Source organism: Numida meleagris, chromosome 16 (genome assembly GCF_002078875.1).
Source record: "Numida meleagris isolate 19003 breed g44 Domestic line chromosome 16, NumMel1.0, whole genome shotgun sequence".
Taxonomy (NCBI): domain Eukaryota; kingdom Metazoa; phylum Chordata; class Aves; order Galliformes; family Numididae; genus Numida; species Numida meleagris.
In genome coordinates, this window is record NC_034424.1 from 2,491,448 (window position 1) to 2,518,969 (window position 27,522).

The window sequence follows — 27,522 nt, forward strand, 5'->3', positions numbered from 1 at the left end:
TTTTTTTTTTTTTTTTTGCATTGCAGTCAATCCAATGAGCAGATTTTTAAGGCAGCCAAATCTGGAGTAACTCAGAAAATCCACTGTTTTCTCTGAGGCTTACAGAGAGAATGTGTGCTAGGAGAATTTGCAGTTGTTTCAGCAGCAACCAGACACCACAGATACAAATATGACTTCAGGATGTGAAGCTCCAAAGGGAAATACTCATAATTCAGAAATTTTTTTCAAAGTCTTAAATCAGCTGCATAAACAGAGGAAAGGATCGGGGAAGAAAGAAAGAAGCCAATTCCCTTATTCTCAAAAGCTCTGTCAGATAAAATGCAGTGTGATAAATTGCAATCCATCCAGTCTCCAAGTTGCACAGTAGATGTTCAACAACAGTGAAGAGAGGGAGAAAACGCTCTCTGGACATCAGTATGAAGAAAGGTAAAAAGGAAACAAGTTCAAAAATTTTAAATATACTTAATTAGGTAAGCACAGCATCTAAACATACATGGGTACTTATAGAGTCATAGAATCCAGGAATGGCTTAGATTGGAAGGGACCTTAAAGAGCATCAAGATCCAGCCCACAAATATGGACTTTCTACTATATAAATGATTCAGCTATGTTGAATAACTTCAGAATGAAGGCCCCATGGTGTATCCACGTGGGGTGGCAGAAAGCCTTCTTCCAAAAGGTTTAGCAATTAGAGTGAACACATGAAACCTCATTCCTCCACCTTAAGTATGGAAAACTGAGTCACAAAGAGGCCGGCACTCGGCCACCTGAGCTCCTAGAAGCCCTGCATTTAGGACTAAGCATTTTAACTGGGGACAAACCCACAGAGCTGAAAACAGGATCCAATTTTGCGGAACCCCATCACAGCAGTTCAAACACCAGCACCTCCCAGAAGGCATTCAGCACCTCCCAGCCCAGAGCCTACCAAAGTACCAGGCTTTCTTTTTCATTTTTCTGCCTTCAGGACTTCCATCCTTTTTAGCTGAGAACACACTGGCAGTTGGTGCTTGTTGTGGTTGAGCTCCCACAGCTCAGCTCGGATCCTGCAGCCATCTGGCTCTCATCTGGGGCTGGCACCGCATGTGTGCGAGGAACCCCGTTCTCAGGGCTAAGAACACAAACATGGGCATGCAGAGATGGGAACCTATTTTCACAATGAATTCAGGATTGATTTCTGAGCTCTCATAGATTAGAGTTGTCACATGAAGCCGTTATACGTCCTGGGAGCCTCATCATGCCTCTGTGCTTATAAATATAACAAATTTTAGACTACCATAAACGAACCCTTCACAAGGACCTGGGGATCATCTGAATTGCAATCAGATGTATACCTCAGGCTGTTTCAAAGAGAAGCAATACAAACAGATACACAGCTATTTTTTGCCCCATCCAGTCCCTGAGGTCCCACATTAAACACCACTCAGCTTAGCCTGAACTCCTCACTCCAGTTAATTTTTCATCGGCTCTTAGGTTACATTTCTACTTTTGGGAAGCCGTGCAGTTTCTGGTTCACGGATCCTACTGTACGTCATCCTTAAATAAAACCATTTGGATCCATTTTAGCCTCCTCCCATTCTACCTTGGCCGAAAAGCAGCATATAGACAGGACTTTGCCAAGGCTGTTTTAGAAGGAATTTTAATTAATTGCTTTGTGTACAATTTAGAATTTAGCAAAGGCTCATATTTCAAAGGCATCAGCATGACAGTGCCACAAAGAGGGAGGAAAAATAACCCACTGAAGCCAACATCCATAAAAAACGTGAAAGAGCTACGGTAAATTCTGAATGATAAGCATAAAGGGAGCCCCATGAGAGCCTAAACCTTCAGCTGTACAGTGACTATTTTGAGTTAAATTAGCATGATTATTCCATTATAAACTACTTTGTTACAACAGTTTTGTATTCTTAGCCATGGAAAATCTCCCTAGGTCTGTCCTCGTTCAGGATCTCAGAGAGAGAACAGACATTTCTGAGCTAAGCTAAACAATGAGGTTGGCTGATTTTCAAAGCAGAGCAGAAGTTCAGAGTTCAGAGGTGGTCTCCTTCCAGTATCAGTAACACCTTTGATCTGTTCAGTGTTAGTGAGCAAACCTCATGAATTAAATGAGAAATGAAGTCAGCTGGCAGAGATACAGCTGGGAGAAAATAGCTGCTGAAAACATGCAATAATTAAACAGAAGTGAAAAACAGATTATACGATGAGGTGCCTGCAATAACAGGATATTGAACTCAACGACCAAGAGGTGCCTTCCAGTTTCATAGTCCTAAAGACTATTTGATTTATGTTTCTTAAGAATTACCTGGCTGATGATGGGAAAAGCAAAGAAATTAAGCCCAAATATACTGCTGCTGCAGCATTTCTGTCCCACCATAAGCAAAGGAGAAGGAACTCAGAGGAAAGCCAGGTATGGGGAAATGGCAGTGCTGGGGCGTCGGAGATCTGAGACTGTTGCTATTTCTGGAATGTGTTTAGCCCAGTCCGTTAACATTCTGATCTCTAATAAGTTTACAGGAGATTTGCATCCTAAACAAGGTGTAAACAACTGAAACTAAATAACTTAATTCCTTCAGTATCTCCAGTTTCTACTAGAGTGATTCTTCAACCTACTGTGTAGAAGACTTTCTGTCCTCTCAGTTTTTCTGCCTAAATTCTATGAAAAAAAAAATTGTAATTCTTTGTACCAGAAGTTGTCTCTTACTGTATTTAGATAGTGTATCTACCTCTGTTAGAGGAAGCCAAATGTGTAAAGCAATAGCAGCCAAGTGGCTACGGTTCTTAATAGGAGGTTTGATCCCAGTCACCTTCTCAACAGGCCACAGATAGACAGCAGACAAGATTGGTGGTGAAAAGGGCAAATGAGATGTCTTTGGATATTATGTATTCTGGCAAGAGCAGAGCTGCTCTGAGACAGCTACCACGTTGTCTAGGGCTGCTGGATATAAGATACTCCTGCTAAGGCCAGGCCGATGTAATTATTTATAGAATAAACCCAGTGCTTCCTTTGGAGCCATTCCAGAGGCCAGCCACCATTAGAGGAAATTAAATAACAGACCTGTGTTTAACATTATTAAAAGAAGATTATCCTCATATCAATGACCCGTGTTACTGAAGGAGGTTTACGTTGTGAGTGTGTTCTCCACATCCCCAGAACAAGGAGAAACAGCTCCCAGGCACAGTCACACAACCTGAATATTAGTTGCAACCTAGGAATGCTCCATCTCAAAACAGAGAAGTGCATGGAAGGTGGGGGCAGTTGCAGCAATGCCCCCAACCCCAACTGGGACAGCCAGCACTGCAGGCAGCACAGGATGAACCCGCTCCCCTCCCACTCTGCTCGCTGCCCAGGCACAGCTCCTGCAGGATGCACACGGGGTCACTTCCCTGAGCGCTGCCTCCTGTAGGTAACTCCAAAGCCATACATTCTTGCTGTCATGCTGAAAATACCCTGCTGTTCCTACAAGAAATGTAAAAAAAAAAAAGTAAAATGACACACACAGAATGGCCTGAGCCCCTCACTTAATCAAAAAGACCACAGACATCATCTGGAATGCCTCAAGAACAAGGGATTGCACCATCTGTTGTCCCACCAACAGGTATCACAACAGGACTCGCATTTATGGGATCAGACCCTAAAGGAACGGCATCTGCTCAATCCTAGAAGATCCCGGCTTCTCTTGGCTTGAGTTAGAGCCTTATGGCTATTTAAACACAGTTGTTTTACAGTCAATGTTTATATAAGGAGCATCCAACGTGGCATTATGTCATAGTTATATAGAGCCAACCAGACTCAGGAAGAGACCCATACTAAACACAGGAATTAAAAGCTCTTAATGATTCATTTTTGGTACCACTGGACTTAATACAATTATCCAAGTTCAAACTGAATGAACGTAATTGCTGAGTGACTTAGATGTGTAATGCAGAATCATTCAGTCCATGCTCATAACTTGGTGTCTAATTTCTCATGCAATGTATTTTAATTGTGCATAATTAGAAACAAATAACCATTACATCTCAATCTGTCTTATGTGTTGCCTTGCAGCCTGCTCCCTCCTGAGTATGGATAACATGACTTTCACCAAACACGCCACCAGCTCGTGACTTGGCAGGATGTTGCCATTTCAGTTCATCTTACCTAAACAATAGCAGAAATCTTTCCTGCCTTTTCTTGGGGACCATAGTATCTCTGTTTCTACACCTTATCCAGCACAAGCGTGCCAGGCTGCACTGCTCCCTGCCTCCTCCTCACCATTCATGGGGGCAATACATGCTATGTCTTTGCACAGAGATTTCAAAGCACCTGGCTAGAAAATATCCACATCCTCCCTAAGAGTGGCTGTAAAGGGGATATTCTAGGAATATCAGTGCTATCAGACGTTAGTGCTGGAAACCCTGAAAGCGCTGAGGCAATGCAATGGTGTCACTCCTTATATTTTGGGGAGGGATGCGTGCATTTTGGCAAGGAGCCATACTGGGGAGCTACATTCGGCTCTATAAGCATTCCCAGAGGCAGTTCTTGGCTGCTGAGGCTCTGGGGCACCCAACAAAACCAACTCAGACAATGGGAGCTGTGAGCGAAAACCAGACTTGTTTCGTGCCTGCAAACCTGTGCCAGAGCTCGCTGGTTCCAGGAGGGCAATGGCCCAAAGGCCTGGGCCAGCCGGCAGCTTTGGAGTGCACAGCAAGCTGTTTGTGACCAGGAAAATCTGCCTCTTGTGCTGAATTTCCATACACTTCTAATCCCAGTGACTGAGGAAGACGTTGGCAAAGCATATGCCCTGCTGAAGGCAGGCGAATAAAACACCTCGCTGCAAGTGGAGCCTAACATTTATTTTGGGTGTGCGATGGAGTCTGAATTCATGTGATAGAGTAATCCTGTCGATGAGGTCATGTGTTCCTCTGAAGGGGCTTCTTTGTACCCTGGGTTAGTTAGCAACGCTTTTTCTGTTATCAAGCATCTGATTAAACTCACAAAAGAAGGGTCTTTAAAAAACAGTCTCAGGCAGAACTGAGAAGCGAACAAATAAATTGTTGTATTGTTTTTTCTTTTTTTTTTCCTTTTCATTTTATCCGACAGGAAAAAGGAGAGGGGAATAAGATGGGGAAAGGGCACAAGAGAAGGATCCATTGATCTCAAATGACAAAACAAAGGTCTTAGTCTGTTTTTAAATTTTCTAAGCACCCAATCCTGTGGCAGCTGATAGTCATATGCATCCATATGGCATATTTCACCATGAAGGACCACGATGCAGCATGCAAATAGCAAGAGCCTTCCAGAAGCCATCCTATACCACTCAGAGCTGGAGTGCCACATAGCTTACCTTCTGCAGCACTGAAATCCTTACCAAACCCTGAAGGTAAATTAAACTGTAGACCCAATTTATTTGGCTTGAAGACTCAACCCTTTGGGCGAGAGTGCTTTGCCCGGCAGCTCAGCCAACTTTTGTTGTGCTTTGTAGTGCCCCTTACCATATGTTGACAATGCCAACTCAGCTCTGGCAATGGGGAATGAGGGAATTATAACTAAATCTTCATTAATTTCCCTCGCAGGACACACATCCAAGGTCATTTTAGACTGTGAAGTCTAAGAACAGTGAAACTCAGGTTGATTGATCTGTAAGCAGCCAAAGGTGTTAACAAACTGTAAGATCCCTGTTGTTAAATACCTGTACTTATTAGAATTGTATTCATTTGTGTTTGTTATTTGGTGACATTAGTGGTCAACTACATTAGAAAAAAAAAAATAACTCAGTACTTTTCCCTGTGGATTATTTCACTTAGGATTTCCCCCTCCTCCCCACTGGCAGACTGAGCAAAGAAAGAGCTGTATAGAAGTTGGCTATATAAAAAAAAAGCACTAAAAAACCACCGTGACCAAGTGATGACACAGTAAGGTATAGGGCTCGTTGAAAATTTGTTCACAGCACTTATTTGGCCATTGAAAGATGTCATTTTTCACTCAATTCTGAAAACTCAGCAAGAAAAAAACTAAAATATCAGCAGCATTTCAGGAGTTCCTTATCTCAACAAGAAATTCCATCCCACCCGTGAGAAGCCATTCTGAGGAGGTCATCTTTGAAACCAGTAATTTTTTTTGCTTTGAACAAAATGGCCTTTTCGAAAGAAAAGCTGCCTCAATTGCATCTTTATCCTTCTAATAAAACACAGACCAGTCTGGACTTCAATTACTACACGAAAAGTATTACAGAGGAAAGACTACAGTGCTCATGCTCTTCTTCATCCCTGGAAAGGAATAAAAATATGAACCTTATGTTAATGTACAGCTCTAAAAGCAGAAGAGCATCCACAGGGAAGAAAGATGTGTCAGTGTCTTTCAGAGCACCATTAGACACCAAACTGAATTCTCAGGTACCAAAATATTTAAGAATAGTGGTACAAGGAGCAGAAAGATTTTTACTGTTGGTGACTTTTTGTATTATTACCTCCCTGTTTCTAATCATTTTCAGAGATCCTGAATCCTTTCCTTGGCAGGTTTGGCAGGAAAGGATCTTGGTTGAAGATGTGAAACAAAAAGCTTGGAAGACTGGGAATGGAGAGGAAAGAATTGCTTGGGGGGGCTGGGGAGTTGGGGGTAGGGGAAGCAGACAGCTTAAATCCCATCTCTGTCTTCTAATTTGATTGCGCTGTTCTGGTGTATTAACCAACTCTACTTTCTCTTTCCCCACAAAGAAGGAAGACCAGCTGGTGAACATGGCCTGTGGCACTCCAGTGACTCACAGCAGCTAAAAATATCTGCCTGCATTACTTAAAAAAAAAAAAAAACACATAGATTTTGTCTGAGGCAAAATGAGGATAAGATCATATAAAAAGACGCCAAGGAATAATGCAAACTGCAGCAAGTTGACTGAAGTAATGTCTCGTGTAGTTGATGCTGCAGTCCCTTTCAAGATTAGAGCTGCAAAGCCCAGGAAATTAAAATGTTCCATCTATAAAATAGATTCTTTTTAAAAAAAAAAAAACAAATTAAGCTTATCCCCTTTATGATGTAAAGAGGTGAAACTCAACATTGAGCTGAAAAAGTCAAATAAACAAAAAATTTTAAATAAATATGTATTTTAGCCATGTACAACAGTGGCTTCTTGGTGTGATTTGGGTCCTGCTATGCAGGTCTGTGGTGCTGGGAGATGGGCATTCTGGAGAATAAAGACCCTCCTGTATGAAACTAGGGAACACCAACTGCCAGATGGACTTATTAGGGAGCTGACTGCTGACTGATGGGAAAATTAAAATGGAAATAAAATCTGAGACGAACCAATGTATAGGGCAGCCAAGGAAAATGTTCACCTGGGCGTGATAGTTTAATGGCATGGTGAGGCAAACACTGCAACCAGATAGAATTATTGAAAAGTGAAGAATGAACAGGACTCCCACTGAATGGATTCCCCAGGCCTGGAAAAACTACCTCCCAACAGTAGCTGAGACAAAACCAAGGGTCAGCCATCTCAGAGTCCTTTGAACCGTGACAAGAGAAATGAAGCTGAATGAGCTGACTCGTCAGGGCTGGATGTGGGGTTCCCACAGCACAATGGGTTCTCAGCAGAGATTCCAGAAAGCGCTCATGGCCTTGGGATTAATGGTGGTGTGGTCTCATGGTTAGAAAGACTGAAACTCAAACTTCTTGCAATGAAATTATCTTATAAATCATCTCAGTTTATCCACTGGTAGAACCTCATGGGGGAATGTATGTCTCAGTGAATTAAGTATTTCAAGGTAAGGTACTGTTAAATCCTCATTTCAAGGTAAGGTACTGTTAAATCCTTGTTTCAATCATTAGAAACTTTCCTGGAAAATGCTATTAAATTTCCAGAAATAAAAAATAGAAAGATCAAAGAACTGGAGTGTTATCCACTACAATATAAGGAAGAAAAGGAATCTCAGAGATATATCTTTCACACTGGAGAGGAAAGTCTGACCAGAGATGTGCAGCAAATATGTGGATAACTACATGGCTCTTGAAACTCTAGGGTAACAATAAGTTGAATCCTTAATCTGAAGCCAAACCATAGGATGTGCCAAGCCAATTACCAGAATAAGAAGATGAATCCTTGGAAATAAATGATAAGGTTAGTAAAAGCCACAGAGAAACACACCAGAATCAGAAAAATCTGTAACTGAGAAGAAGTACGATATATCTACTGAATGTCCCTTCATCTCCAACAGCCTCAAGATATTTTATGAAATCACCAGAGGAATTATTCTTGTGCACACGTATGCAACCTTCCTCCACGATGAGCTTTACCTACTGTAGTGTAGCAACATCTTCTGCTGTTGCACAACGGAAATGATTCATGCTTTCAGACGGGAAGGAAAGAAAAATTCTACATCCAGCTCAAACCACAGCAGGAATTTTGTCCAAGCCACAAGAAAGAAGCTACTTATTTTATGGGGCAGAATACTCAAATGTGTTATATCTAAACTTAGAAGAGGTAACTATAGGAGTAATAGCACCAACTCACAGAGACTGAGATGAGGCACAAGTTAACAGTGAATTCAGTCTTTTTTTTTTTATTTTGTTAAGAGCTTGGACACCTGAGCATCAATTTTTGGAAATGAGAACTCAGAACAGAGAAACAAAGCAAGCAGGTCAGTGGGGTGCCTTTGAGCTGCACTCAGTTTCATGGCAGGGTGCACTGCAATCAGCCAAGTAGAGCAATTTGCTACAAACTTGAGAGGACTATACATCTACTAAAGACCTTTTTTCTCCCATCTGCAAAGCAATCTCTGCTCTTACTGTAGCCTTCAGAGCTGAAGAAAACTGCCTCAGGCAGATACAGCCTAGGCAAAAACTATGGATTATAAACAGCACGACATCAGTGATGGGACCAGCAACAAAGGCAATGGATTCAGAAAAACTGTTCTGAAAACAGAAGCAGAACTGCAGAAATGGGTCATCTCAGAAAGACTCTGTGGAAAGCAGAAGGGATGTGTTTGCACCTTCTTCTGCTTTGCTTCCCTCTGAACCCCCTGTTTGCACTTACAGCACAGAAGTGAGATTCACCCTTTAGTCTCTGAAGATACGTGTGAAGCACTGGATTGTTAAATTGTGGAATTGAATGTGGTCCGTAGCAGAGCTGCCACGGGCACTGAAGCCTAGATTAGTGCCTATTAAAAACAAAACACAAATCCACCGTTCATAACTAAAGCGATTTTCGTGCATAATCTCACAGCAGAAATCACTCTCGCCTTCTGAGTATGTACTGTACCTTTTAATGAAGCCTTTCCTAATAGCAAAAGCATTTGCTTGCTCTCTTGGCTTTTTCCTCCCCACAGCAAAGACGTATGTAGAACTGGAAAAGATCTACAGTTTTCTAAACTTGTCTTTGGAAAGTTTCTTTGCCAAGTTACACTTTGTCAGGAGCTCATTATTTTCTTGGTAGACACTAGAGACTTCACTTTGAATCACTTTGAGGGCTTGCTGATGCAGTTTCAGACTATGAGGTTTGTATGCTTTTTCTGCATGAATCACAGCAACCTATGCTCATTCCATGTACAAAGTTCAGTTTCATTTCCAGACCCTTCTCCATGGTGTTTCTCCCAAAACCACCATAGGTTTTCCACGGCCCATTTCACTGAGTGGTTTTGTGATAAGATTCAGGACTTCAGATTTTTTTCCTTTCTCCTTTCCCTCCATGGCTATGCAGTACCAACCACAAATTCCACATTTGCATCAAAACCAAGACTGGCTCTGAAATGAACTCATACAATTCTGTCTTTGTTTACACTTTGAAGGAGCTGCACTGGATCAACACTGAGACCAGTGCAAGTTGGACCATGTAAAACAGACCCCACCTCTATTGGCAGAAAAAAAGGGACTGGATTTTGCAAGGCTGAGGTCAGAAAATCTTAGGCCTCCTGACCTCCGTGAGGAAATCTGTAGAGGTGAAGTTAAAAACAATGTTACTCTAGAATTCAAAGAGAAAGCGAGTGCGGTCTCTGAAGGGCACCCCAGTGCCAAGATGAGCAAGAGGCTCTGAGCAGCAGACAGCTCTGGGGGTAGAAATGTGGACAGTTTCATTTGTTCCTAAAATTCATAAGTGAGGAATCAAACATCAGGTTTTTTCCTACTGGTAATTACAGGTAGGAAATGAATCATGAAAACGATGAGTATAATATGAATAGGTGAATAAATCACTGAACGGGTGAAACTATAAAAGCAAAATGCCAAATCCATTATTTACCAAAGATGTTGGTCGAAACTATGCAGTGGAAAATAGGATCTTTGCACTTATAAGAACCGCGAGCCATTGACATATTAAATATACACATAGCATACGAGTGAACAGGCGAAGCACGCTGAGACAGCATTGCTTTGTGCAGTCTCTGATAGAGCTTTTAAAAAAGTTGCTCCTGGAGGTCAGAAGGAAGAGTTTAGCAAAAAAATCCATGCCATACACCCAACCTTTCCACACTTTAAGTGAGTTTAGCTGAAGGAATCTCATGTACATAGGCAAGTGAAGTGGAATCACGCTTTAGTGGCTCTGCTGTTACTCAGTAGAAAAATAATTTACATGTGTATTGGTGTGGAATAACAAGAAATGTTTAAGAAGTATGAACTGCTGGAGATGACACAGGTCAGTGGGATACCTTCAGAATTCACTGTGCTTATTCACATGCAGTCTGTAATTTCACTTCAATTTAACCATATACTTATTCAAGCACTGCATATGCCATCTCTGAAATGCCTCAGAAGTCAGCCATAAAACTCTGTGTTATTCTTGGCAATCAGAAATATTATTACGTGCCTCTTGTCGTTAGCGGGCTTTGGTCTTCTTAACAGAAGCTAGGGAGGCATATATGTAACTCATCCCCAGGTTAATTCTTTGTTTTTCAGGCAATTTTTAATTTGTCCGGGCGGCTTTTCCCCCCCACCAGAGCTCCTCTGTCCTTGGTACTAGCATCCAAAATGTGCAGGAACGCTCACTTTTCTCTAACTGATGGGAGCATCGAAGGAGTTCCTTGAAATCTGACTTCCAGTAATAGCCCCCAGGCAAGCTATCTGCCTGGCCTAGTTCTGTCAGCTGCTGTAGCATCAAGAAGCTGCACGTTTGGGAAAGTAGGGTAGGACAGCAAATTTTAGTAGAACAAAGTATGCGACGAGGAGTGAAGACGGAGTGAAAACAACCATGGCATGGCAAGACGAAATATGAATGAGATTCACAGAACATGAAGCAAATGGAGTGTGAGGCACTTGGAAACAGAGAGGAGGCTGTTTCTAACCAGTCCGGTCTGAGGGTTTTTCTCAGTGCTCTGATTTAAAGCAGAAGCGCTTCTAGAATGTAATGGAAAATACAGTCACATACACAGCTCCGAGCAAGCGATGAGTTACAATGGTGACTAACCTCGGACAAAACTCTGCCCTGCTGCTTCAGTGTCAACAAATCGGGCACTGTTACACTAATGGGAGACCTGAGAGACCTCCACACTCTGACCTCTTTTTCTTAACCCATTGTGACTTGAAACCTGCCTGTGTTAAAGGCTTAGCTGACAGCAATTTGAGCTGTGGAATAAAAGAAAGGATGTGGAGCTCAATTATCCAGCAACAGATCTCCAGTGAAATCAATGCAATTGTGTCACATGAGAATTTGGCTGGCAGTCTCTGAGGTCTGCGAAGCAGAAAACCATCCCCTCAGCAATGCATGCTGAAATGAAGCAGTCAGGGAATAATGCAATCAAGTGCTGCTTTATGCATGTAAAAGGCTCAGATTCTAATTTCCTCTCTGTCAGAGTGGTCCTACCCCCATGTAACTGCATGAGCAGCACTTCTGACCTAAATGAGCACAGACAAAATCAGATCAAGCTCAGGCATCCTCTGCAAAGAGAAATTTCTCTACTGTACAATTAAGACAACGACAAGCAGGTAGACTGCATGCATATTCAACATCCCATATCAAAGTGAAATAACTACTCACATTAGCAGAACTAACTTTCTCCCCAGTGAAGCAGTTGGAGTTTGATACAGTAAACTTGACTTTTACTTGTACTGAGGCCTTCTATTTATCAATCTGGTAGGGTACGTTTATAAGACATTAGGATATAGGACTATAGGGTATGTAAGGCATATTCATATTTATCAGAATTGCACATTTCTTGCATCAAATGTGATGTAATTATATATCTAGAGGTCCAAGGTCTCCTGCATACATTCTGAGAAACAGAACTTGAACAAATGAGAATCAACCACAACCTAGAGAGGACTTTTCATTCTGGACCATTTCCCTTTTCTTACAGAGGAGTGTTCACCCACATGAATACTGACAGTGAAAATATTAGTGATCTAGAAATACATTCACAGCCAAATTTGGAGGGATCCTAACCAAATTAGATGTTGTACTAAAGGAGATGGTTTAGCGGGGAAATATTGGTTGTAGGTGGACAGTTGGACTAGATGGTCTTGGAGGTCTTTGCCAACCTTGGCAATTCTGTGATTCTGTGAAATCAAAGCAAATGAACTCCTCATCCAAAATAACCTTCCAAGGCAATGACATGGCATTACCATAGCAGAAGCACAGGGTGATGAGAACATAGGTGGGAGGGCATTGACAGTGGCCTCGGTCCCATGTCCACTGATGGGGAAGGCAGGGACAGGCACACATGCTGGCTGGTAGAAGACCATATTTCCTACCTTCTGCCAATGACCTTCTCAAATCCCAGTGTACTAGTGAGGCAAATAAACAGTATATGAAACAATAGCCTGAGAATGACAAGAAAAGTATAAATAGTGTCTAATTTATTGGAGAATGGCTCTCTCTCTCTCTAGGTCCTTCATTCCTTCCATCAAACCTGGAGCTGCAGCACTTGCGGTGCTGGATCACTGTGATTGACTTGCTAACCCGTGAAGTGTTCAAGCCTATATGCTAATTAATTAGCATGGAATGGAAATGGAAATATAAATTCCCTGGCTTATGGATGGTATATCCTCCTATAAACACTTAACTTGGCCATCAATCTGGAAAAATAGATAGGACATTCATAAGGAGCGCTCACCATGGGAAATGCCAGCATTTTTTCCTGGAAACTATTTGCATTGCCAAAATACTTCAATAAGAAAAACGATCTGAGACCTTTCCCTTAATATGCATCCTGTTCTCATTTCACTTGTAGCCCACAGTGTGCAGCATTCATTCTGAGTCAGCCTTGAATTACTGCAGTACAAGCAATGCAGAAGGGAAGTACAAGCCACAAGTAAAGGAAAAATATGCGCTACACTGTGTTCACTAAGTGGAATGGATTGCCTATACATCACAGGGTACCTTTATATCTTTCCTGGCATAGACTTTTGTCACACAGCACAGAGAAACCATTTAGGAGGATTCAGTGTATCCAGAAGAAGCTGGTTCTCCAAAAGAACCAGTCAAAACAAAGAACTGGCACAAAGTGGACACTAAACCCCTTTTAGGCAGCCTGACAAACTGACTTCTGACAAAATGAGATCATGCCAGGAGGAAGATAACCACTAAGGTCTGGCACTGCCATGTACAACTGCCCCATCCAAATAGAGGCTTTCCATCGAACCAAAGAGACTGCCCACCGCAGACACAAGTGCTCAGCTCGTAGCTGGCTATCTCACCTGCTATCCCCACACTCTGACTTTAAGGCAAGTCCAAAACTGGGTGACAAAGTGTATCTGCCATCAGATCTTATAAATTCTTGGGGATGGAAAGGATGGAAAGTGAACTTCTTCCCTGGGATTAGGTCTTTATCTTTTTTTAATTTCCCTTTTCAGCAGGCATTCATGGTGGAAGTAACAACTTGGCCAGTTCTGATGAGCACCCAGGGAAGCAATCTCACAGTTTAATTTCTCTTTATACTCAGATGATGTTGACATCCTCTTCTAGCATTGTGCCATCAGAATGATGTAAAGAACATAAGCTTAAAGACAAATCAAGGTACTTTGGGTCAATATTATGGCTAATATCATAATCCCATGGGAAAATTAGTATTTGTAATTTTAGGCTTACAGAGTTACTATGTTCTGGTGCATCCTGGGATGAAGTACAGAGAAATGCTCTAGTACATAGTTGAAACAAACCCATTGCAGTGGAATTTCCCCAGGCACCCAATTTCAGACTCCTTTGAATATCCTGGCCAATATCTGTACACATATAGCCCATGCTACAGCCCAGCATGGGGAAGAGGCAGACTACTACAATAGACCTTTGTCATGTCTATGATTCAAGTAATTGTTTTTGAAACGTATTAAAAAAATTCTGTTCCACCACCCTGTACTTTCTACTCAATTACTAAAAAGAATATGTTTTCTAAGCATGAAACAATATCATTTTTGTCAAGGGTTTGGAAACTGAGCGCTCATATGAATTGAAGAAAGCTTCCTTTCTCTTCCCTGTGCAGTTCTGGTTACAGGGAAAGAGCTTTCTGAGTGAGTAATCTTTCTAAGTAGGAAGCAGAGCTCCCCTATTGCTAGGGAAGAATGGACCTCCAGTAGGCTAATATGTGATGGATGACTGAATGCAAACTTGGCAACGTTGTTCTCCGCTCCCCAAAGAATACAAAATGCCACAGGCTATTTGTACACAGGGACTCTCTAGTTGGAAGTTCTTGGCAACATCCCACCTTAGTTTAATTGAATCTGCAGTGGCAAGACAATTAAGGATGTGAATTTGGAGAAATTGCTTGCAACAGGATCAACTCAGGATGAATTTATCTTTGGGGACTGACTCATTGCAGAAGCGAAACAAAAACATAAATGGAAGATTATTCTTTTTGACTCCATAACCCGGGCCTCAAAATCTCACAGCTGTTTTTGATGAGTGCTTCGTGGGATATAATGTCAGCCCAGGTATTAGCTGGTATTCTTTAAAGGCACTATGACTACATCCAGGTAGACTGACTGAAGCTATAAGGGTTCTTATCTTGTTTTGTCAGCAACAGGATATGTAGTAGGTAGGAGAGAGAGAAATTATGCACACACAAATTCAGAGTAAAATACTAGATTAAAGCCATGTCTAGTTATAACTGCACGTACATGTGTTGCTCCAAAAGTAATGCCTCCTATTATTCCCATGAAAACTACAACAGATACGAAGAGCACAATAAAACTCTTTGAAAGAGCAAATTCTCAGCTATAAAACACTGTTTTTCAACATGGACACCACGATTATCAGGTTTGTACAGATGAGCTGATTGAGATGCTCTTCATCTCATGGTGTGAGAGCTGTGCATGGCTGTCCAGAACACGGGTTGTCTTTCACATCACTGTCACCACTGCTGAAATGCACCACTCACTTCCTCACTGTACTCACATCCACTGTTTGGTCTCCATGAACATTCAGCATGTGTTGATGAGTGTCAAGGGTGCCATTTTTTTCCGCATGGAGTAATTCAATTCCAAACTTTTGCATCATACGCACTTCCACATCAGATGCCATTCTGTCAGATTCTCCCTCTGCTGCCATCTGTCACATGCCAATAAAATGTAACAGAATATTGGTGGGAAGGTTCAGCCTCTGCTGCCATCCCACCAACATCCGCCTCTGACATCATGAGCCAACAGAATACAGAAGGAGGCATTTCTTTTGGAGCAGCCCTGGTGTATCATTCCAGCACTCTGTAATGAGCTTGCTCATTACATTTGTGAATGTTAAAAAGAGATAATAAGTACTTCAAAGTTCGTACTTTCATCAGGAGGATCCCTATCATATTCCTTCCTTCAATGCCCAAATTCTTTCTGCTGAACCAAGCGACATCTCATCAGGCAGAACTCCTTTCTGCCTCCCCTTCCCCAGCCTGCCCACTCCAGTTCAGTTACGTCATACATAGAAAGATTTCATACGGAGCTGGACGAATGCCCAGTTTTTAACTTTTCCCACATGCGGAAGGTATTTAACTTCAGTCCAGACTGGACAGAGGGTCGAAAGCACAAATGGACAGCAAACACTGAGCTGGGGGACATTCCACACCTGTATAAAACCCAGAGGTCAGTGGAAACAGAGACAGCTCAACATCATGTCCCAGGGTTGTCCATTTGATCTTCCCAGTGTTCCCATTCCTCAGAGAACTGTCTTGTTTCCTTCTTCTTTTCTCTTCACAACACAAATAATTTTTTGGACTGCTAATGACAGCTGTTTGTAGTAGAGAGCATCACTTACAATGTCAACTCACTCTTTGTAATACCATGACACACTGATGTGCTGTAGCAGTAGTAGCATCATCATCAATTTCTAATAAAAACAAAACCAACAAGCCGCAAACAGCAAATCCACTTTGACACCAAGCAGTTTAACCAATTAAATCACATCTTATAAACTCAAAACTGATCTGTACACATCACTTAATTTCCAGCTTGAGTTCAAGTTTTGTTATTTTCTGCCCAGAACTGGAAGTTACTCATCCGACAATTCCTTGCACTGCTTTTGCACATTTCTGCATTTGGATGATGATGACCTGTGGCAGTTATCCTCTTTAGTTTCTTACTTTGTTAACAAGGACATTACATCAGCTACTCACTTAAAACTACGAGGGGTGGCCGCTACCTGGTCGTTTGTAGCCATTGTAGGCCCCTGTGGTTTATAGCCTTTGGTTTTGATGACAGTGATCAGCCCTCGAGAAGGGTGCACTAAATTCACACCAGAAATTAAGTCTGAGAAAGTGCACATCGGTAAATCAGAGCATAATTTTAAAGCCCAGAATTCCAACCTGTCACAGGTCAAAACAAACACCCTTCCGCAATTGAGAAGCTGAGATTTCTGACTTTCTAGTGATACAAATTATACCCTTCTAAGCTCAGAGCTTTATGAGACACCAGACCTCAAAACAGGTCAGTGGCCCCTGTGCTGAGCAGTGCTGTGATGGCGTGTCTCCAAGGTTGAATATATCAAGTCACTGACTTCAAACCCGAGTAATTTTTTGCTACTCTGAATTTCTCCTGTTTCACTGTATGCCACAGGAGTAGGACAGGTAAATGTGTGCTTGATAATGAAGTAGAAACCGCTCTCTGCATTTATACTTAATTGCAAGTGTATCTTCAATCCAGTCAGATGACTGGGTTCACTAATGGAAACAGCCTACTGAATGAACACTGCTTCTCCCTTACAGATCTGCCAGTGTGAGACATCCATTTACACCGACGACTTCATGCAATCCAGTACACTGCACTGCTGCTCAACACCACTCAAACCCCTTAACACACCCTACCAAGATAAAGGAACGGATCGACTGTTTTGTTGCACTAGGCAAAAGGCAGACAACTGCACGAAGAGGTCTGTTATTTTGGTGGTTTTACCAGAGGGATGAAAGGATTGGAGCTCTGGCTCCAAAGCAACCTCGCTGTTCCAAATGCACACTTGCTCCTCAGCTCTGCTTTGCTCTTGGGAATGGAAGGATGAAAAACTCTCAAGAAGCGCACGCCTTCCCACCTCATCTCATCATCTTATCAAAAAGGGAAACAATGCTCAAGAAAACACTTTGACAGCCTCTTTACAGCAAGTCAGAACATCTTCACATGTGAATAGTCTCTGGCTTTTAATAGAAATTTTTATAAAAAAGCAGTAATATTAAAAATATGCTATTCCCACCTGAACTTTGAACACCTACAGAAATACTGCTCTAGCAGCACAATGGTTAGAATTCCATTATCAAAAACCTCCAGCTAACAGTCACTGGTAGCTCTGTGGAGCACTTTTTAGTGTAAGTTTAGGGATGTTTCAGCGAAGCTCCGACATCATTAAGCACCATTATTCCACTGCGAGGACTCGATCTGGCTTGTTTTCTCTTATCATGTATCTATTTCCACAGTCCACCTGCACTTCTGCGACAGCGTATCAGCTTCCCCTCCAAAGCAGACAGGGTGCCCTGATCTGCAGACTGCACGCTTTTCAGCAGATGGCTGGGCTCTTCTATAGCTTTGAAAACACTGGTAAATTAATGGTAGTTAGAAGATCAAGGACTGGAACTTAGAAGGAGTTCCCCCTGGGCAGCATGAAACCAAAGGATAAAAATAATAAGTGAAAAAACAAAGGGGGCAAATGAATGGCAATTTGCTGAGGATGGTGATGTGATAGGGTCAGTGATGGGGGGGCAAGCAGTGCCTGCACAACATCCCTCCTCACTCTGCCCCTTCCAGCTGCCCATGCCCTGCTCAGTTCAGGCGTGCACCCTATCCCGAGCGCAGAGCAGAGGCAGCAGCTGCAATGGGGACTCACTGGGAACTCCCTGATAACTCTTCAAGTGCATTCAAAACTCACCGCCAGGGAAGCTCAGCTGCAGGCAGGCCGTGCCCCTTACTTTGGCTAAACGTTCATTTGCTTCTAAGCTTCCATTAGCAGTGAGAAAACAACAACAACAACAACAAGAAAAAGAGACCCCCTAACCCTTTTCTGCCAGTCTTCCTAGAATTCAATGCGCGGTCACAACCCCCTGCTGCCCAGCTCATTCATTGCCTAGGGCACCTGTAAAGCTTCACAGCTCTAAAAGGCGAACAGAACCTCGCCATAATAACAAACAAAAGACATTGCAACATCATCCATGAAGTGTGTAAAATGAATTCCCATTATTTAACATTTTTAAAAATTTTTTAAAAGAACCGGGTAAAAAACAAAACAAAACAACACAACAGCTTGATGGGAAGGTTTTTGCCCTGTCTATACAATAGCACACAACTGGCTGATTTCTGTTATTTTGCATAAAGGACAATCTGATTACACCTTACGATGCTTTTTAATTTCACATCTCCCCTGTGCGAGAGAACACGTCACAACCATCTGAGCACACCTTCCATGTGTGTGATATGATACAGTTCAGAGCAATTACCAAAAACTCTCCCAGTAACCAGAGAGCAGCTGAGTTAGAGAAAACTCTGCAAAGGTGACAGAACACAAAGTTTGGTGGAAGTGTCCTCAAGTCTCAGGCAGAGCTAGCTGCAATGACTTTCTCCCGGTCAGCCCCTCTATTTTTAAGCCAATTTGAGCCTAAGTGCAGACACAGTCATGCAGAAAACCTCAGTGCACAAGGCAGCGAGTAGCTGAGGCATGCTGTACAACAAGTGTCTTCATTTTTCCATGATGATGGAGAATTTCACCCTCCCGCCGCCCAGAACCCACCCATTCCAGTACTTGGAAATAAGCTACCAGCTGAATCCCCTTTTGTCTTTGGCCCCCCACTGCAGACTCTGACAGTGGTGGGCTTTAAAAGAAACTGGAGCCCAGTGGGGGCAGGGAGAAAGGTGACAAAGGCTTCAGTGCAAATAGGCGTGCAGACAGCAAACGAAAAAGGGCCTGACTCTTTCCCAAGTCATACAGCAGAGTACAGGAAGAGGAGTCACCTGTGAGACTTAAGAATCGCAAGTGGATTTTGTCTGGTGCACAGTGTGAGAATGGGGGATATGTTTACCTTGGCGAGCCAAGAGGAAACCCCAAACCCGATTTTCTGCCCAACCTGTCAACTACCAGCGCTCAACCAACCCATCTTCCATTCATTCATTGGATCAGATCAATGCCAAAAACCTTTCCGACGTTACTGTGCCATCAGGGAGCACAGGCGAACGAAAGAAGGAACACTCCCTCCTAAAACCCTCGCCCGTTCCGACTGAACAAAGTCACAGCTGCCAGGGTCACAGCGGAACGCCGTTATTGCAGACTCGGGTGGGAAAAGAGCTCCTGATTTTTTAATTCGGGAAGGAAGCCGGCTTACCGTATGGGCTGACGGAGATGAGGTCCCGCTGCGAGCAGCCTCCGTGGAACAGAGGGATTGCCGTCAGCTATCGGCTCCCGACTTCCTCGCCGTCCTGTCAAAACTCGGAGAAGTTGTGCCGTCTCATTTGGTGCGCGCGCGTGTGCAAGAGAAACGTTTGACAGTGCGGCACACTGGTCAGAGCAGCCAGATTCTGCCGGGTTTATATAGCTGAGCTGCAAATCCTGATCCTTGGCTCATTCCACTGTAATAGGATGCCTGAAGGCATTTTTTTTTTTCAGTTTTGCTTTAAAGGAACAGCCTCTCTCTTTGGCTTAGCTTCTGAAGAAACACACGCACTCACAGACACACACTGTCATACACAGACACACACACACACACACACACGCACAAAGAATTTGCATGCAGTTTATGGCTAAAGAAGGAAACCCCTGAACCATTCAAACAAAAAAAAAAAAGTCAGCTCGGGGCAAATGACTCAGAAAGAGGAATATTTTCCTTACAGCATCAGCAGAGCGCATTGTCAGGAATTTTAAACCCCCTATCCCCACTATTTTAACATTGTGAAAGAGTAGCAAGCTGAAATAAAAGCAGGGGGATCACAGCCACGGGGTTTGCGTTCCAGAAAGTCCCAGGGAGCGTGCTGGGGCTGATGGGCAGCGAGTGAGGCCGGCTCCGCTCCGCGGGGATCAGCGGAACAACTCGGATGTACACAAGCTGCCGATCTGGCACACCCCGGCCTTTCCAGCCCTGTGATCTCTGCATCCCAGCGCGCTGCTTCTGCTCAACCTCAGCTGGGGGAGACAGCGGTGCCGAGCAGCGTCCTGAGCTGATTCTTTTGAAAAGAGAGGAATAGAAGCCCGTGGAAGCACATGGGAGAGCCTCCCTTTTTATTTATTTATTTTTTTTTCCCCTCCGATCTGATAAAGAGAAACTACGTGGTTGTGTGATGGAAAGATCCTCCAACCCCTGCCGTGAGTCCCTCGGTCAGTCCCAGAGCTGTGGGTAACACATGTCAATGTTCTAGGAGAAAGGATGAAATTCCTTCACCATTTCAGAAGCAGGACTGACCCAGTTACCTTTAAACATACCCACCTATCTCAAGAGTCCATGGGACTGCCCAGTAAGAAAGCAGTGGGGTCCTACTCAGCAACAAGGATGCTCACAAGAAATGGGACAGATTGCCCAGGCCCCTCTGAGCATTTTCCCTTTTGGAGTGTGTCTCCTCCCAGCTGGCCTTCCCCAGCCTCCATGGACTTGCATCACTTTTAGGATTTCCTTTTGCTGTTTCACAGGCATAGCACCATCAGGAAGACTTGGCCCATCCTACACCTTTAGGAAAGGATGGAGAATTCCTGGCCCTGAAATTCTGAATTGCCATTTTAGAATCATTATTACAGAAAACAGAGTTCTTTTGATAACATGAATCAGATTTTCTTTGCTGGGGATTTCCTATTTACCAGTGATCCCTGTGTTTGTTTTCTCATGTGTGACAATATCACTGAGCTCATTCCCTTCTTCAGCACACAGCTCTCAGTCATTTCTAAACAGATGCCGACAAAAAAAGCAAGCAAAACTTGGTGATGTTTTTACAAATGATTTTTACAACAAACAGATCCCATTTCTCCAAGCAACTGTAGAAGTATTCAAGAAACACTGAGATCAGATGCTTCAGTACAATCAGGGATGCATCTCTATCAGACACTTATGAGCACCCATTTTCAATTTTTGCTTTAATTTTCTGGCATGCTGTGTTTTATAGCAGTCACACCCCAAGAGCAGAAATGAAATCCTGCTGGAAAGAGCGTCAGAACTGCTGACTGCTCCCCAGTAAAGGCATTGGATTCTCTCCGGTGACTTAGAATCACAGAATCATTCAGGTTGGAAAAGACCTCTGAGACAACCAAGTCCAACCCCATCCCATCCCACCATGCCCAGTGACCACATCCCTCCGTGCCACATCTCCATGGTTCTGGAACACCCCCGAGGGACCTCTTAACAGTACATGTCTTAAAAGTAAAACTTGTTCTGGACATCTCCATTGATTCCAAAGGCATTAACGCTACTGTATGCAGCCCCCAATCAATATTTGATTTTTGTCTGCTGTTCTCCCCAGAATATTCTCAAGGTGATCCTAGTGCCAGCCTACTTTAGTTATCCCCCAGTTATACAGTCCTGTGAAATTTGATTAGAATTTCTGAAAGACAAATGCAAGATTTTTCCAATAAAATCTGATGGGGACTGAGAAGAAGACGGTTCCCCATACAACACGCCATTTGCTGCCTCTTACACCAGAAGTCCTTGCACATCCATTGAGAAACACATTATTTCTCTGTCCACATCCACAAGTCTAAGCAAGACAGAAAACTTGTGAGGAAACTACGGGAAGTAATCTGCAGGATTTGTTTTTGTAGTGTTTGCTAACACCAGCTTTTCTGCCAACAGCTATTGAATCAAAATTTAAACCAAATTTTTCTCCTGTCTTTCTCCACCCACTTACCCAACTTCAAACAATGTGCCGTGATGGGATGAATAAGAGTCAGGTAAGAGTCCAGGCCTGTTCTAGATTTATCTTTTCTGGCTCACTCACCTTTAAACACACTCTGTGGAAAACACTGAACGATACATTGAGTCAGAAGCAAACGACAACATGAAAGAACAGGGAAAATGTATTTTAATCAGAAAGATAGCTTTAGGTTGTGATGTCAAACATGAAGGATTACAACTGAATTATTTGCCCTGTGGTATTCTGTTTCACTAGGTAGCTGTCAATATCAATTGATTTCTATTTTAATGAAAAGAAGGAGAAAGTAAATGAGCAATAAATTTTGTATATGCAGCTGAGTTTATTGTTGTCTTTTTACACACAAGCTCACACTGGAGATGCAAGTCAAACGTGTAAGGATAATCAGACAAATCTAGGAACAGCCAGATATGGCATGAAATCAAGGACAGCATGAAAGTGTGAAAGAGATCCCAACTCATTATTCTGGAAAACAGTGGATTTCACACTACATACTCATCATTACCTTGGGACAAAATTGTTGCAACACAGGTAATTAGACTGAGTTCAGGTTGAAATCTTGGATTGATCCACCCAGTCCCAGGAATAATTTACTTTGTATCGGCATATCAGATGGAGTAAAAGCTGCCCTGAAGGCACAGAGATGAGCACAGCCTGAGATGCATCTTGCCATGCACGTAGTGAAGCCGATTTCAATAGTGTGCAGATGGGAATGCACTGAGCCACTGGAATATAACTTACAAAACAAATGGCCAGATGATCGTGCCTTGGGGCGGGGAAACATTCTTGATTTGAACAGTTTCAGGAGCCAGGGGAAGTATTCAGTGCCTGTGGCTGGAAAGAAGTACATTTCTCACAGAAAAGTGATGTTAGAGCAGCACCGTGCTCAACAGCAGCACCCAAGAGCACGACAGATACAGCCACACCAGATGCAGAACGGGCAGCCTGAGAAACAGAACCCATCAACTACAGTTCATCTTGTGTAATGTTAAGAGAAAGATGAAAGAACAGGTTTTAAAGGGAGACGTAATGGCACGGGGTCAAACCTCTACATTTGCTGTTTAGAATGACTCAGTGCTAATATACAAGAAGATAGCTTAACTTCTTCTTCAGAGAGCATCTAAATAGCTAAACTCTTGCTTTAAATATCTGATATTCACAACAATTCATGTTGCCTGTGTGCTAATATCCTCCTTTCCTGAACTAATGGCTGTCAAATATAATATGGGCTTTCAAAACTATGGCAAACTCTTGATTATTTGTCCAGTGCATAAGTTTAAATGAGAATACTATTTTATATAGTTCTTCACAGAGTATCCTTTCCCAGTGTTATGAACAGTACTAGGACTACCTTTCATTCAACCATGTTGACAGTGACATTGCTTTGAGGCTGGATTCATTCTGATAATTGCAACCCATACTGAACGGCACTGTTTTGTTATTAGAAAATGCAGTTTTTCCCTACTCCAAGGGAAGTCCGACCTAAGCAGATGAACACAGAATCCAACAGTGCAAGTTGGCAGCTGATGCTCAGATCTACAGTACTGAGAGCTCTAGTAAAGTTTGGCTCCATAACACCCAATAAAATACTAAGTATCCTGCCAGTCACTAAATTACAGGACACACTGGAAAATTTTGGAATTTTTAAGAGACAACCTCCAATGAGGAGATTGAAATCTCCTCTATTAATTGGATTATTATCGTTATTGTCAGGATGTTTCTGAAGGGTTGCATTCGTTCCTTGGGTAAAGAAATAGAACACAGCTGTCTGAGAGCAGACCTACTGGGCTTGAGCACTGCCTGTATGCAGGAAGCCAGGTGTGACCAATGCCTGTTTAGCCTTCCTTTAACTTTCTTTGTGAAGGGCTTAGTACATCCTGGCAGTATTTGTATGACCTGGAAGGACCACAAGCTGAATTACAAACAAAAGGTAATGGAGAAGATGCTGGTGTTTAATAAAGTTATTGCAAACTCTCTTATCACACCAGTGAAAAGAAATGATGTGCCTATTTAAGCATACATGACAGAGGAGCCAGATGGCTAACATGAGGTCTGCCCTGCTCTGAAAGATGATCTTGATCATGTCCTCATACCTCTTTCCTTGGCCAATGAAATAGATATTCTCTGCAAGGTAGGCAGCAACACACTCAATGTACACTAGATAGGAGTTTATTGTTAGTGGTATACAAAACATTTATAAATAAAATCTAGACAGCCCTATGAAAAATTCTGTCAAGAAGAATCAAAGCTTCACTGCAAGAAATAAGGAGTAAATTGAGAAGAAAATTATACCAATGTTTAAGTATTTTCCACCCAAACTGATGGTGTCAGGCTCTGTGGCAAAGTAGCTTCTTGTCTTCATAAATATCTTTGGCAGAAATTAAATTGATAGTAGGCTTTATTAGAAGTTTGAGAGGCAAAATAAGGTTTTCACTATGTATCAAGGTAGGAAGAAAGACAAGAAGATGCTAATATGCGTAGGACCGAGAGAGAAAGCGAAGGTTACTATTTGGGATGGCATAAAGGTTTTATCAGCATGTCAGCATCACTAGTAAGTGGTGAAGCCATAGATGGCAAAAGGGAAAGCACCTCATCTGCTTGCCAATAAAGGTTTTATACCATGTCATGCTAATTTGCATCTTTTGAGTGCTTGAGTTCATTAAAAAAACTTAAGCGCATGCTTCTATCCATCACAATAAACTTAAGTACCCTTCACTATAATTATGTGTTCAAGCTTATTGATGCCAAAAGTACAGGTAATGACGTTAAACACACCTCTAAGTGTTTTGCAGGAACCATTTTCATGCTGATGCTTAAGCAGCAACAACAACAAAGCAAAGTCCATAGTGCTTATCCATTCTAGCTGAAAAATGTTCCAGTGTAACAATAGCTGCTATCAGTGTGCATCCTCAAGTGATGAGATTCCTAATGTCAATAAAAGCCTGAAGAGCAGTCAGTTACAGAGCACAAACAGATGTCAGCATACTTAAGAACCCTTTAGATAGAAAACACAATGAAATTTCACCCCACTATCTTCACGTGGACTTGTGGGGGGAGGTAGTTTACATTACCCGCAGGATTGGTACCAGGGGCTGTGAGCACCCCCTTAGAGATGAGGGTATCTAATGAACACAGCAGCTGAAAAACATAGCTCCCCACAGATAGCAGAAGCAGCATTCCCTTGGTCTGTGTCCTGGTGTATCTAGCATGGCTTGTTTAACAAGAATCTGTCTTAATTTTGAGTAGGAGCTTGATGGTGCTCGTCTGAATTGCCCTCATGCCATGTTAACAACCCCCACACAGATACGCACACCCATCACATTCTGGAGCCTCTGATGGGCTAAGTGATGGCCCTGAAGGGCTTTGCAGCAAATGGTGCCTGAAAGCCCTCCCCCAAGTGAGACTTTATTGGTAGAGAATATATTCAGTCTGGAAGAAGCATGCCAGCTGGTCACCATAAAAGGACTGCTCCTTTAGTGCGAGCCTGAGACAGCTCCTTTGCAAGAACGCATACCTGTCCCATAGATTTATCTCAGCTTGCTGCTAGTAAATAAAAAGTACTTTTATAGAATAAAAGAGAATAAAATTTAACAAATGCCTCTAGGAGCTACATACTGCCTTATATCATAGAATCATAGAATTGTTTGAGTTGGAATGGACACTTAAAGGCTCTCTAGTCCCACTCCCCGCAATGAACAGGGACACCCACAGCTCCATCAGTGCTCAGAGCCCCAACAGCATGACCTTGGCTGTCTGCAGGGCCAGGGCACCACCACCTCTCAGGGCAGTCTGTGCCAGTGCCCTGCCACCCTTATTGAAAACAGTGTTTTCCTTATATCCATCCAAAATCTCCCCTCTTTCAGTCTGAAACCATGTCCCATTGTCGTATCACAACAGACTCCGCTAAAGAGTCTGTCCCCCTCTTTCTTACAAGCCCCCCCTTTAGAAATAATTCTGGTTAGGGAAAGCCATACTGTACTGTAACTAAAAGACATTAGAAAACTGATTTCATGAGTTTAAGAGAAATATTTAATCCCAACTGCACATTCCATCAAAAGAAAATATCAAAGCACTTGCAAAGAAAAAGAATGAGATGGGACCTTAAAGGTCACACAGACTTTCCCTAGGGCACAACAAACTATACCAAAAACAACACAGTTTAGTAAAATAAGCTTGACGATGAATATAGAGCTTCCTGAGAAGAAAACTACACCAAAACTGAACACAATGTCGGCAAAAGAATGAGATCAAAGATTTGGCCAAGACTTATTAATACCAAGAGGAATTCATGAGGATTTGGATCAATGGACTTGAAGGTTGTGGATTTGATAGCCATTACATCACAATCAGTTTTTGTTAACTGGAGTGACAAAACTCACTGGCTTTCAAGGTAACCATGCCCAGCCTTTAAAGCAGAAAACTGCCATCATGGCTGTCATAATGCTAAAAGCAAAACCCTAATGCAAAGGAAAATAGTGCAGAAGGACCATTAACCATGCATCCTCTTGAAATTAAGAAAAAGCTGCAGTTTAACCCCTTTTATAAACGTCTGTATCAACACTGCCATTCATGTAAGTGAAGGTAAGCAAGCATATAGACAAATTACTGTCCTGGTCATAGGCACTTGTGTTTCTGGTCTTCAAAGCATATCCTAAAATTGCTTGAAAATGATAAATCATGGTCACAAATTGGCAAATATGGATATTTAACCTCTCCGTCTTGCTTTCGAGTCTGAGCAGCAGATCATTATAAAGTCAAGAATCTGACTGATGGAGAACCCATCATTTGCTTTGTAATTCTCAGTCTTTGCAGGCAGCTGAAGAGGTGAAAGGTTCACTGAAGGAGCAGCAGCGTAAGCCAGATAGCAGAGCTTTCAAACTGCAAAGCTTTTGTACAGAGCAACCAAATGCTTGATGTGCGAGCTGGAACTAACATGCTCACTTTCAAGGAAGACCTCTGGATGTTGAATCACAGATTCAAGAGGGGGCAGAAGGGGTCTGAAAGGTAGGATAGGCACTGCCCATTTTCCCTGTAATCTATGGACAAAGAGAAGTGATGGGAAAACAGAGTGATGCCAAGCTCTTCGCCGAGCACAGATCCCATTTGTACAGTGTCGAGGGGGAAGACAAATTCCCTCTGCTCTCTCCTTGCATTTCACAACACGCAGCACTGTGTCGTTACACGGGGCTGGGAGTGGTGAGGTCACATCACAAATGCAGACCCAAGGAGCAGAGGGAGGCCCCTTCTTGCCTTGCCTTTCCCCCAGCGTTTCCGGTAGGAGCCCGTGCACCTCTCCTCATATCCTGCAGTTGGCCGCTTCTGGGACCAAAGGG

At 42.7% G+C, this 27,522-nt stretch overlaps 1 protein-coding gene across 8 annotated transcripts in view; it reads right to left on the reverse strand.

Moving 5' to 3' along the window:
* Window positions 1-27,522, reverse strand: part of TNC (tenascin C) — a 161,288-nt gene that overhangs the window by 48,278 nt on the left and 85,488 nt on the right. The window contains exon 1 of one of the 8 annotated variants that reach the window (XM_021413960.1): window positions 19,666-19,923. The exons of the other annotated variants lie outside the window; for them this stretch is intronic. The gene's annotated coding sequence lies outside the window, so the exon portion shown is untranslated. Of the gene's footprint in view, window positions 1-19,665; window positions 19,924-27,522 lie in introns of those variants that run through there. 8 annotated transcript variants of the gene reach the window in all.